The sequence below is a fragment of the Muscardinus avellanarius genome (assembly GCF_963383645.1).
Source record: "Muscardinus avellanarius genome assembly, chromosome: 5".
Taxonomy (NCBI): domain Eukaryota; kingdom Metazoa; phylum Chordata; class Mammalia; order Rodentia; family Gliridae; genus Muscardinus; species Muscardinus avellanarius.
This window is the reverse complement of record NC_137790.1, coordinates 20,713,654-20,727,347: the sequence shown is the minus strand read 5'-3', so window position 1 is coordinate 20,727,347 and position 13,694 is coordinate 20,713,654.

The following is a 13,694-nucleotide window of genomic DNA, read 5'->3' as shown; positions in this document are numbered from 1 at the left end:
TAAGCCTTTGTTAATCTATGTTCTGAGAAGAAAAATGACTCATCTTTTTAAAATTTTTTATTGGTGCATCGTACTCATACATTTTAATGGAGTACAAGAGAGTTGAAGCCTACGTTGCACGCACATCACGCATTTAGCCCTTCACCAATTCCCCCCTCCAGTCCCTCTCTCCTTCTCATGTTTGTCTTAGTGATTGACGTTGATATGTTTTTGACTGTACATCCTGTACATTAGGAAATTTTCCTTTTCCTCCCTCCCATCACCTGACTCAGGGTTGTGGGGATAAGTGTGTGTTTGTGTATAAATCTTAGCCCAAGCTTGAGATAAATGTTTTCTGAGACAAGCATACCTTGTAAGTAAGTATCTCATATTCGCTCAGAAGGATTACACTTATATAGATGATGTTTCTTTCTGTCTCTGTCTCTCTCTTCTCTCATTTTGGTCAAAGAAACTGTAGACCAAAGAAATATTGAAGTGATCCATTTATAGTAGTTAAAGCCAACAACTTAATAAGTATTCCTCAACAATTTAACAAACACCTGTTTGACAAAAAATAACTGCTCAGATTTCCAAATCAGATTAGGTCCTCTCACTTTCATTTTCTCTATTTTCCTCAAAGTATTGCTTTTTATTTTAATCATTTATGAAAATCCATTTTCATAATGATAAGACATCATGGAGAGTAATTTAGTGATCTAATGCATAACTATGAACTTCAAGCTTGTAGCTTTGATATATCACAAAATTTTTTAAAAATTTAAAATACCTTGTAATCTGATAGAATCATTTCAAATTTTAAAAGAATACGTGACTTTGCTGTGTGTCCTGAACAGACTTCATTCAGTGCATAATATGGGAATGAAAGAACATTTAAAGTTACTGACAAATATCAGAGTAACAAGTGCACAATTCCTAAATATATGTATTAAATTCTTTATGAAAAAGTGAACACTTCACAGTGATAATTGTTATTACTGACAAAAGAAAATAAAACTTAATCTCTCAAAGTCAGTTAAATATGTAATGAATAAAGACGTGTGAGTCTTAGATATGATTCTAAATGGTCAATATGTGTTAGAAAATCCTACCTTTTTAAGCTTTTCCTATTCTTAGAGGGCATTAATATATTAATAGTAGCTGTTTATAGAATAAAAGTGAAAAATCAGATAAAACTATTTTAGCATGAGAGAAATAGTTTATCTAAGAATTACTTCTCAACAGATGATTGAGATTTCATTGACATAATGTAAGCCTTATTAATGACATTCTATTTGTGTAAAGCAATAAGACATTTAATTAAAGATCTTGAAAATTAATGATTAATACAAGCAAAAATTGTCATGTTGTTAATTTATAAATAAGATAACAAAAACTAAATTAAAAGTAAGATTTGATATTGCCTATATCAGAATTCACTTGTATAAAGTCATCATTTTATCTAATTATCTTCTTTAAGCTCCTAAGATGTTTTTAAATGCCATTGGAAAGTTCCACCGGTTTATTATACTGCTTCTTTCTTAATTTAATGTAAACATAAAAATCAAACTTGAATAAAGCCAACATACATAAAATGTATTACAGTGCCAAAATGTCTATTAGTAGTGTGTGTGTGTGTGTGTGTGTGTGTGTGTGTGTGTATAGCAGTATATGTATGTGTGTGTGTGTATAGCAGTGTGTGTGTGTGTGTGTGTGTGTGTGTGTGTGTGTGTGTATTCTTTCTCTCCAAGCATCCTTTTCTGTTGGTTTACTCTGAGCTCCCAAGCTTCACACTGCAGCATCAGTTTTTCCTGGGGCTCTTATGAATGGGAATCCTGAGGATCCAGCATCAAGCTCTCATTTGGCCAACGCTCAGGAAGCTTTTACTTGGCGGATGCTCAGGAAGCTATTCCAGGTCCCTGCTGCCTCCAGCATCCAAGAAAGCAGATCAGTGAATCCGAGGCTTCTCAGTGGTCATGACTTCCTAAATTAACATTTTCTGGTTTCAGGATTCACACTATACCTCAAAATCCAGCAGAAAGATGTTCAAAAAAAAAGCTTCTAACTAAAGATTTCAAATGTGGCTTTGGCTCTTAAGTTTCTCTCCCAGAACCCAGCAAGCCTGCTAGTCCAGGCCCAAGCACAACGCTGTCTATTCTGATGCAGGTAAATGGTGCTGCACATCTTGATTTTGTGCGTGATGGGCTTCCCTTTTACTCTCTTATCTAAACTGGACATGATTTGGTGTTGAAGAATTGAAAGATGGTGGCTTAAGACATAAAATTGTAGCACTGGCTTGATGAGTAGTGTACAGGCTAGGATAAAAACCAAAAAACAAAACTTGGAGGTCAGGTGCAATGGTGCACAGGCCTGTAACCCCAGTATTTGGGAGACTGAGTCAGGAAGATCACAGGTCCAAGGGAAGCCTCAACAATGTAGGGAGAACTTCATCTTCTTAGTGAGAACCCATTTCAAAACTTTCAAAAATAAGATGGGCAGTGTAGGGCAGAGGTCGAATAACCCTGGGTTCAATCCCCACTATGATAGTGAACAAACAAACAAACAAATGAACAAAGAAACATATTTATTTTTTTCAGGCACAGAGTATAAAATGTATCCTACTAAAGGACATAAATAAAAACAATATACTGGATTCCTCAATGTGAAAAGAAAATAAAAAATATAGCAAAGCAATGAAAATAGTTTAAATATGAAAGTATAAGAAAAGAAAAATTGATATTTAAAAATGACAGTTCTTAGCCGGGTGTGGTGGTGCAACAAATTTAGCAAACACTTTTAGCTGACTGATAAACAAAATCAGTTAAGTTGTAGTAAATGGGCCATCTCATCAATTTGGAAAATATGGTCTCTTAAAACATGTTATATATTGACCTTCAGTGTGCCAGCCCCATTGTGTACATATCCCATAGTTTTGTAATCCATTCATCTGAGAATAGATATCTTGGCTGGTTCCATAGTTTGGCAATGGTGAATTGTATGCCTATGTACACAAAAATGATTTTGTTTTCCCCATAGTCTAAATGAGTTAATACTTTCATTTTATTATTAAAAAAAGGTTTTATACTTGTAGAAGCTAGTTTTAATTGGCTCATGCTTTCTGCAAACTGAATGTAACTTTTTAAAATAATGGAACCTGTAATGATTAATGCTACATATTATCTATGCTGGGTAATAAGGTATGTATATATTTAATCACTCAGTTTAATATGTCATTGATTATATTAAGTGTTTTTCTGATAGTAATTTTTGGGTGAAATTAGCAGTTTTGATTGTTTTTCTTGTTTTTTTTTTGTATAGGATATTGAACCCATTGATATTCTACCTCTGAGCCACATTCCCAGTTCTAATATGTTTTTTATTTTTTATTTTGAAACAGGGTCATGCTAAGTTACTGAAGCTCTCACTAAGTTACAAAATCTGGCCTAGAACCTGCAATCCTTTGTTTCAGCCTCCAAAGTTTTGGAATTACAGGTATGTACAACCACTTGAATTGATAGTCTGTGTTAAGTAGATGAAGGTCTAAATAGAACAAAGTGGCCTAGAAGGAGAGAATTATTTTTGCCTAAATGCCTTCAGACATCGATAGGTCTTGTTCTGTATTTCATTATGAATTGAAACCACAACATAGGTTTTTCTTAGTCTTTGGCTTACAAATTCCTGCTGCAGTTTCTTGGACCTGTTGCTTTCCATAATTAAGTAAGCTAACTCCTTGTATTTATATCATATTTCTTTTTATCTGTATGTGTCTCCTGTTGGCTCTGTTTAGTTCTGTTTCCCTGAAGAACCCTGATTAATACAAAACTCTGCTTCTAAGATGCAAATTCATCGAAAGCATATTTATAAAATTTCATTGCAAAAAACAAGCTTAAAGTAAAAAAGAAAAGAAAAGTCAGGACATTGAAATTTGTACACAAATATATGTCACTTAAAATAAAGTTGTATTTAATTTGTTTCAATAAGTATGAGGATTTTTAAGGGTTCTTTATTGTCATTAAAACTCAAGTTAGGTAATGAAAATTTACATTAGAAAATATGGATTTAGTTGGGCATCAAGCCACATTTCTATAGTTCCAGTATTTGAGGAGGATTGCTGGTTTGAGGCCAGCCTCAGTAATTTAGTGGGACCGTCAGTATCTGAGAGATCTTTCAGAGTACTGAAGGAGTATCTCAGAGGTAGAGTGTGAGTTCAATAACCAACACCAAAAAATGAATATGGAATTATAATCTCCAAAGAAAAATACACTTGCTGCCTCTTAAGTGTTGAATTAGGTCCCCCAAAATGTAAGTTGAGTTCTAACCCTCAGTACGTTAGAATGCCACCTTATTATAAATTAAGTTTTTTGCAGATATAATTAGATAACTTATAATGAGTTCATACTGGGGTAGAGCATGTCATTAACCTGATATGACAATATGTCTTACAAGAGAAAAATGGTGTGAAGAGAAGAAGCTATGTATAGGAGAGGAAAATGCCATGAATGTCCCCATGGAAGACAAAATTGAAGTGTTGGAGCTGCAGGCCCAAGAAGAGTAAGTTTTCCAGAAAAACAAGAGAAGCTAGAAAGAATAAAAAAGAGGCTATACCCTTGTGGGTTTCAAGAGGAGAACTGTCCCACCAACAACATGATCTTGAACTTCTAGCCTTTAGAACTGTGAAAAACACAGTTCTGTTCTTTTTAAGCAAATAGTTTAATTGTGCCTTCTATGCCAGCTCTAGGAAGCCAAACACTATCCATATAACTTTTATTTATTTCATATTTTTAGATTTTACATCTGAGGTTATTTTGGAGAATTAGTTATAAGTAATAGTTCATTCTTGTACTTTAACTGGTGCATTATTATCTCAATCAGAATGCAGTTCATAATGCTGTGTGCACTTGGTGAGTCTTTCCCCAGCTCCCTCCCACTCCTCCCCTTCAACAGACAAGAAATTAAGATTGGCAATGAGTAATAGTTTATTTTAAAAGATAAATAATTTGTTTTAGTATGGGAAACAGCACTTTTATTTGTAGCCACAGTGAAGTGCCATAGCTACTGTGAGAAAAAAAAGAAAAGACCATTCTCGGGAATCACACTGTTGACATTGAGAAAATGTCCAGGTCGCTGTGAAGGAAAACACAGTGATTTTGAAGGAGCCATAGGAACCCAGTAGAGGTTACATCAATCACATAAACATAGAACTCAGTCGCCTGGGGAATAAAAAGAAGAGACTGTGGTTTAACAAATGGTGGGGAAATAGAAAAGAAGTGGCAACCATTCACAGCTTCTGTTGTCAAAGAATGTGAACAAGGGTGTCACACTCGGCTCATTACAAGATAAATCTGTGCATTATCGAGCCATTATTTAGGAGAACAAACTCTTACTGAAAATTTGAAACTTTTTGGGTAAAAATACATCTAGAGGTTCAGATTAGAGTAAGTATTGCTTGTTCAGCATCTTAAGCCCAGAAAGACAAGATAATCCTTGAAGAAACAATAGTGAGATGTTTTTAAATTCTGATGCTCTGATTTGGCCACAGTAGTAGTTATAAACAAGGATATCAGAAAATGTTGAGATATACACACATCTTTTTTAATTTTTTTCTATTTTTTATTGGTGCATTGCAGTCATACTACTTAATAGAGTACAAGATGGTAGAGGCATACATGCACACACCACTCATTTACTCCTTCCCCAAGTCCCATCCTATTTCCTCTTTCAAATAGAAATTATACAAAAAGAAATTACTGATATCTAAGAATATGTTCATCCAAGTTTAACGTGGTAAAAGAATCTGTGCTAGAAAAAATTAAGTTTTGTTTTATTCCTCTTTGTTTTAATTTTCTATCCATACACATGTATTATTTTGTCTTTAAAACAGGAGAGTTTATCAGAATGATAAAAAAATGTTGGGATTATCTACATTTCTCAAAAAAGAATGCTTTAGCCACTGATCAATAAGATCTAAGAGTTACCCTACAGAAATAGGATCCCAGATTATACAATTAAATTGTGATATTTAATGATGTAATAAAAGACTTCTGTTGATCAGGACCTTACAAAAGCTGAAAAACAAATTATAAAATAAAAGCAAAAGTAAATAAAATTAAAAGTAGCACTAGAGATCTATATACTTTCTTGCTATTTTGTACATTTGTATTACCCACAGAAAAATCCATTCTTGCCAATTTGGAAGTCTAAAAGAAAACAAATTTAATGCCCTGGTGAATGTATTTTCAGCCAAAATCATCCTGTGATAAAGTACAGAAGCAACACCATTCAACATTTTCATATTGAGAAATTTATATAAAATATCATAAAATATCAAACAGAAGTAAAACAATGAGGAAAATGTTATTTTTTATTTATTTATTTTTAATGGTACTGAGGATAGAACCCTTCTATCTCTGGGCTACACTCCTAGACCCATTTTATATTTTTTATTTGGAAACAGCGTCTATTAAGCTAGCGAGGCTGTCTTCAAACCTGCGCGAACCTCCTGTCTATGCCTCCCAAGCGCAGAGATTACAAGTGTGCACCACCATGCCTGGCAAATATGTTATTTTACTGACTCCAGTGTTTTACAAGAGCTGAAAAAGATCTTGTATGCAGATAAATAGACATATAAAAACCATTATTTGAACTTCTAATTAAAATAAATATCCTTATATACTTATTTACACAGTACGTATTTGGAGGTAAATGGTAAATATATATGCAGTCAAAATTTTTAAAAATATTAAAGAATAATCAAGTAAAATAATCCATGGGAGAAAAAATTTGGTTTTAAATATTTAGAAGCCATATTTTTTATGTTTTTTTTTTACTTCAAGTTCGACATCCCAGTATGTATTAATTTCAAAATAGATCCACAACAGATCTGCGTTTCTCTTCATCCCACTTTTTTTCCAAGCCATAATCCCATCTCTTACTTGAGATAATAATATTCTGTTATTTAGCCATTTGTTTGTGACCATAGGTTAAACCAGCACTGGGAAATTAGCAATACTTCTTTATTTTTTCTTGATCTTTCTATATTTCAATTACTAAGACCTGAACCTCCACCCCTTTACTGATCCCGCTTACCCTGCTTTGTACATAACAATCACATAAGTGATTCTTTTCATGTTGATCAATGTCTTTCCCAAAATAAAATATAAGGTTCACAAAGGCCAATTATTTTGCACCATTAACATATGTATAGCAATTTCTTTGAATAAAACTTGGCCCAAGGTAAGTATTATATTTTTGTGAAATGAATGAATTAACAAAATGTACAAGATTATGGCATAATTTTATACACAGAACATTCTGATAGATTCCTTTGTAGAAGTATAACAAACTGTATCAACTTGTGGATCTGATATTATAACAGTTTGAAAATGAGCAAAAGATGTAGGTATATAAAAATAACATATTGAGAATTATTTTATTAAAATTTATGTATAACATAATCATATGTGAATAATAAAAAGTATAATTCCTGACAGCCTGTTATGAAACTACGCTATGATATTACCCATCAACAACTAGCAAGTAATAATTAAACTCCTAATTCTAGCTTATGCTCTTCTAGGATCTGAAAGGATAATTATCACATTAAGCCACAGTCTCTGGACCCACAGATCTGTCAAAGAGAAAACAACTAATAATAAAGCAAATTATAGAGTAAAAATCTAAGATAATAAGGCACCAGAAAACTTGAGACAAATGCATTAATATGGTTCAAAGCCTGAAAAAAGTCATTTTTGAGGTGAAGCAACTTGAAATGGATCTTGAAAATTGTATAAAAGCTTTTTTGATATAATGCTTTTTCATCTACTGTTTAGACTCAAAATAATTCATACCAAAATACCATTATAGCTTTATTGGCCAGTATCAATAGCTGATTTAAGGAAAAGAACTAATATTGAAAAAATATAATTTTTTGCTTAAAATGGAGATTTTAAAAAATTATTTTATTGGTGCATTGCAGTCATATATCTTAATAGGGAACAAAATGGTGGAGACATACATCCACACATCACTCAATTAGCCCTTACCCAATTCTTGCCCCACTCCCTCCTCCTTCATTCCCATGCTTGGCTTTGTGATTGACTTTGATATGTTTAAGTATATTATGTGCTTTAAAGAATTTCCAAAGTACACAATGGAATTTTACTCAGCCATCAAAAAAAAAAAAAAAAAACTCAATTACATCATTTTCAGGGAAATGGATGGAACTAGAGGACATTATGCTAAGTGAGATTAGTCAGTCACAAAAAATAAGAAATCAGATGCTTTCCCTAATATGTGAGAGTTAGGGAGAAATGGGTCATAGGAGGAACTCTAGGTGAAAAAGGAAATCCTATGGAGGAGCAAACAAGACAACCTAAAGGAGGGAAAGGAGGGGGGCAGGGAGAGGAAAATCTCTAAAACACACAATGTACTTAAACATATCGAAGTCAACCTCTAAGCCGAGCAAGGGAGGGAGGGACACAGAGGGAATGGGGTGGGAATTGGGTAGGGGTTAAATCAGTGATGTGTACATATCTGTACACACAAGTGTTTTACCCCAATATGGTGTATGAATATAATGCACCAATAACAAATTTAAAAAAATTTCCTTCTTGCTCCCTCCCATCCCCTCAATTAGGTCTTCTCAATTTGTGCTTCTTTATGTCTTGGTATCTTTGGCTCCATGACTCAAATGGTAGTGATCCCACTGATGTTACTTTTAAAACAGTTTGAAAATGTGTGCCTATGCAATGATTTCCACTTCTGTCCCTGTTCCAGGACACCACCTGATTGCTCTCCGCTCTTCTCTTGACCTCTCTTTAGTGTACTGTCTTCCAGTAGTAATGACTATTCAGTAAAGGCATATAAGAATAAGACAGCTCTCAAAAAACACCCAAGGTGTTCCCCATATAGTCACAGTAGCAAAGACATCAGAGTTGTGTGAAAATCACCAAAGGATCTGATCCTTGTTATCACTTTTATTATTTCTAATACTGCCTCCCTTTCTAACTTCCACAGAATACACACAGATTTCCTGGTTGTACCCAACAGGAATACCCTCACTCACAGTTTTGTGCTTGCTTTACTTATACATGAAAATTTTATTTTTGTATAATCCCATAGCTCCAATATTCACCTCCTTGGGATCTTTGCTAACTTTTTTCTTGCAATATGCTCTTTCTTAACTCCAGTGAGATGAACACTCTATTTATTTTAGCCTCTGCTACATATGTCCAATATCTGGGAGTTGTGATGTACAATCCCTTGATGTTATATATGTATTGTCTTTTATTAGGTATCATATCATCTGGTATTTGATACATATATGGCAGCTATACAAATTCAGCATGGCATTCACAGTTTGGGTATAGAGTTAACTTCTTATTCCAAGCTGAATCTTAATATCAAGTTTCTTTTTGCTAACTGACAAATTCCACTAAAATATAGTTGCAGAAATTATAAAAAAAGATATGAAATAGGAGTAGCTGGGCATTTAGTGTGTGTTAGCTGTTCTTAATACTAATGAATAAAAGAGTAATATAAATTATCTGTGCAACAATGTTTTGTAAAGCACTAATGAGAAACAAATGTGTAATTATAAAGTGATGGCTACTGAGCAGCACATTTGTGTGCCTTCATTTCAGCAAGAAATTGTCACCAGCCTAAAATGTATAATAGTGCTAAATATCCTCAGTCCACAAAGCAAGATAAAATGTATCCTCATTACATTTATTGAATATCAAATTGTTAACCTGTTAAAAATAATCATTATTGTCCACTAAATACAATTTTTATAGGCTTTTCTCATGAAAGTCTTGTCCCTGGATTTCCTCATTATCTATTTGCAGCATTTCAAGGACATACAATAAGTCTGTATTTCTGATACTATGTTGAGGCTTCTTAAAGTTGGACTACTTTTGTGATTAAATACATATGTATACATATATTTAAATATATATACATGTGTGTATATGTGTGTGTTTGTAAAATAAAAAAAAACATTCTAAGGAGTGCAGTTTATAGAATCAACTAGTAAACTTCCCACCTTTCTGGTCCTACTTTGCTATTTACAGGTAGAAAATAATGGTATTCCATTATTAGGTGTCCTTCTTTCCCTCCAAGCACACTGTTCTTCCTAGCAGCCCCTATGAAGAGTTGGTATCCTTACTAAAGAATATTTCCCCCTTTACAAAAATGACTTTTCCCCAAAATGCTTGGTAAGTGGTCACTCAATATACAGCATATTGCGAATTAAATCCACAAACCTACTTAACCAGAATATGCTGTTAACATTATTTGCATAAAACCAAACTTAGATATATTATGTTCAAAAGAAAGAAGAAGATGTTGTAACTTTAAATAACTTTACACTTCAAAATAGCTTTACCCTTAAAGGTAAAGTATAATGATGGTTAGTTTATAGTTTATAAAACTAAACCAAAGAAGACTTTGAGTGATTCCCAAAGCTAATGAATTTGTAACTACAGAATCAAGATTTACATACTTTAACAAATCCCATTCTCTATGCTTTCCTATATTTGAGTTTTCTAGAAAACATGCTTATGTTCAAAATAGGGGCAAGTTTTTACAAAATTGCTTAGGAAATGATTGTTAATGATCATAATAGGACTTCTTAAACAAGTAATAAATATGATCAGTACATCCATTTCATCAAAATGTCATAAAACAGCTGGGCAGAGTAGCATACACCTGTGATTTTAGTAATTAGGAGGCTGAGATAGGAGGATTTTAAGTTCCAAACTAGCCTCAGCAATTTAGCAAGACCTTATATCAAAATAAAAAATAAAATACATTGAAAGGGCTGAGGACGTAGCTTCATGGCACAATGCCCCTGGGTTTAATACCCAGTAACATCACCATCAGCAATTAAAATAAATAAACTCAGAAAATAACATTCCAAAAGATACTTCTCAAGATGGATTAATCAAAGATATTGACTTAAAATTTGCTACATAAAAGGAGATTTTGTACTATAGCAACTGCACTCTTAATCAGAAAGAAAGCTAGGAGAGAGGATTTTAAATGTTGTTTCCTTTTGTTTTGCCATAAAAAGTGATAAATAGCTGAGCATTCTGTCACAAGCCAGTAATCCCAGTAGTTGGGAGGCTAAGATATGAGGATATTTGGTTCAAGGGCAGCAGGATATGATAAGTTAGTGAGACCTGATTTCAAATTAAAAAATAAAATAAGGGCTGGAAATGTAGAAGTAGAAAGCCCATGAGTTAAATCTCTAGTAAAACACACACACACACACACACACACACACACACACACACACAATTACATTATATATGCATAAGATTAAGATTCATATCATACTTCAGTAATATGTATAGCTTTTGTTTTTGTAGTTAATAAATTTAATAATTACGAATATATATATACACACAAGTAAGTGTTTTTCAGTAAATATGTTTTGGCCTTTTACTCATTTAAAGGTTCGTCCTATTTCTCTAGATACCTCCTCTTAAACAGCTAGTTCTCACAGTTGTATTCTCTGTATTGAATCTGAAAAAAAGATGCCAAAATGTATATAAATAAAATCAGACACTCAAGAAGGCCAGTCACTGAGACAGGAGGATCACACAGGTTCAAAGCCAGCCTCAGCTACTTACTGAGGCTCTCAGCAACTTAGTGATTTCTTGTTTCCAAATAAAATATAAAAAAATAGGTCTGGGAGTATAGGCTGGAGGTAGCCTCTGGGTTCCACTCCAATACCACAAGAAAAAAAAAAAAAGAAACTAAGTCCAGCCACTTCTTCAGTGAAAGTTTCAAGCATCCATTCTGCATCCTCACACAATAAATATAAAGAAATGTTTACACTGATAACATAACTGAAACACTAACAATTATCTTGAAATATCTATCCATCTTCTATATGTGCATTTAGAAGATTTAGTTACTTTAGATGCTTGATTTTGGAAGGTACAAATATGCTTAATTTAGTAAAACTTGCTCTAGTAAGAATGTAAATAGCATATTACAAGCTCAACTCAACACACTGTATCATCTTCTGGATTCATTATCAAAGTGTCCTTTGAGGTTGTTAGAAAACGCAGACCAATACATTTTGATGCATTTTGTTTTCTAAAAGTAATACCTAGGTAAATTCTGTAGGATTTAATTAGGTAAGATGTCTTCAAGTGGTAATTAGTTGACTCATCAAATGAATTCAGAAATGTTTCTCTAAAGGAAGACTCATTACATTTTCACCTTCATGTACCAGGGAGTAACATGTCTTATTAATGTCTCTGATGAAATCTTTCTGCTCCAGATGTATTATACAAAATATGCAGCTCATCAAACAAAATGGTTCCTTTTTTGTTAAAGGATTTTATATGTAGTTAAACAGTTTTTTAAAACAAATTTCCATTTTTAAGAAGAAAAATTAAAATATTTTAAAATAATGGTTCACATTTCTTTAGAGAAGATAATAAATATAGGTATTATTGCTAAAATTATCAAATATAATTGTTTATTAGAAAACTACTGTGCAAGTATTATTTGTTATACATCATAAGAAATTTTTACATGGTTTTCTTATAGGGCTGTCTCTTTTTTAACATGTAAATTTGATATCAAAGCAATTTACCTGGAATTTGTCTTAATTATCATGTATTATTTAGCATATCTATATGTATATCTATACATTTCTATTTTAATTGATACCATGGTCACATTATAGTATTGAGAGGTTAGCTTGAGTTTTCTTAAAAATCAGGACCAGAAAAATAAACCTTGTGTAATAACTTTTTCAAGCATTTATATGTTTTAGATCTTATCCATCTGGAAAACATCTAAATTATTTTTTCAAAAAATTAAATAAATTTGAGACAGGCATGGTGGTGTATGCCTATAATCCCAGAACTTGGGAGGCAGAGACAGTAAGATTGCAGGTTCAAAACCAGTTGCAGCAACTTAGTAAGACTTTGTTTATAAAAGTAAATAAAAAAATAATATAAAGCTTGAGGTGTAGCTCAGAAGTAGAATGCTCCTAGGCTCAATCCTAAGCACCACTTATACAAATATATGTAACTTTCCATACTCACAAAAATTATATATACAGATAATCTCTATATAAATAAATATATATTTAATAAATATATTATATATATATATATATATATATATATATATATATATATATATATATATATATATATTACTGATACTGCTGGGTTATATACCAATAAACCCATTTAAAGTTAACTGTATTTGCCATGATTATATCCCTTGAATCTTCTAGAAACCTGACAAAAATTTTAAGACCTTATATTAATAATGCATCAGAGGATGCTATGAATTCAAGTAGACTCTTCAAGGAAGAAATTCTGCCTGGGTGAGCCAAATTTGAGTCCCCCAAAGGGTGTATTCTCCCTGGCCCCAAGCTAGAAACCAGTATGACTGCCATTGTTGAATCAAAAGATCACCAAGAATAAAATAGATAAAGTTAGTAATAATATTCCCACAATCCTTTATAGCACTCATCAACCAGACACATCAAAATTCTGTTTGATTGAAACACAGAAAAATGAAAATAAAAAGGTCTAGCTTTCAGTATGCAATCTGCTCTGCACCCAATGCATTAACTTTCTACCCCAATCTCAGGTCTTTCGGGGGGAAAAAGATAATTAAAAAGAAAATCCCCCTCCAATCAAAAGAGACTGAAACTATAGGCATGCATTCAAATATGTTGGAAA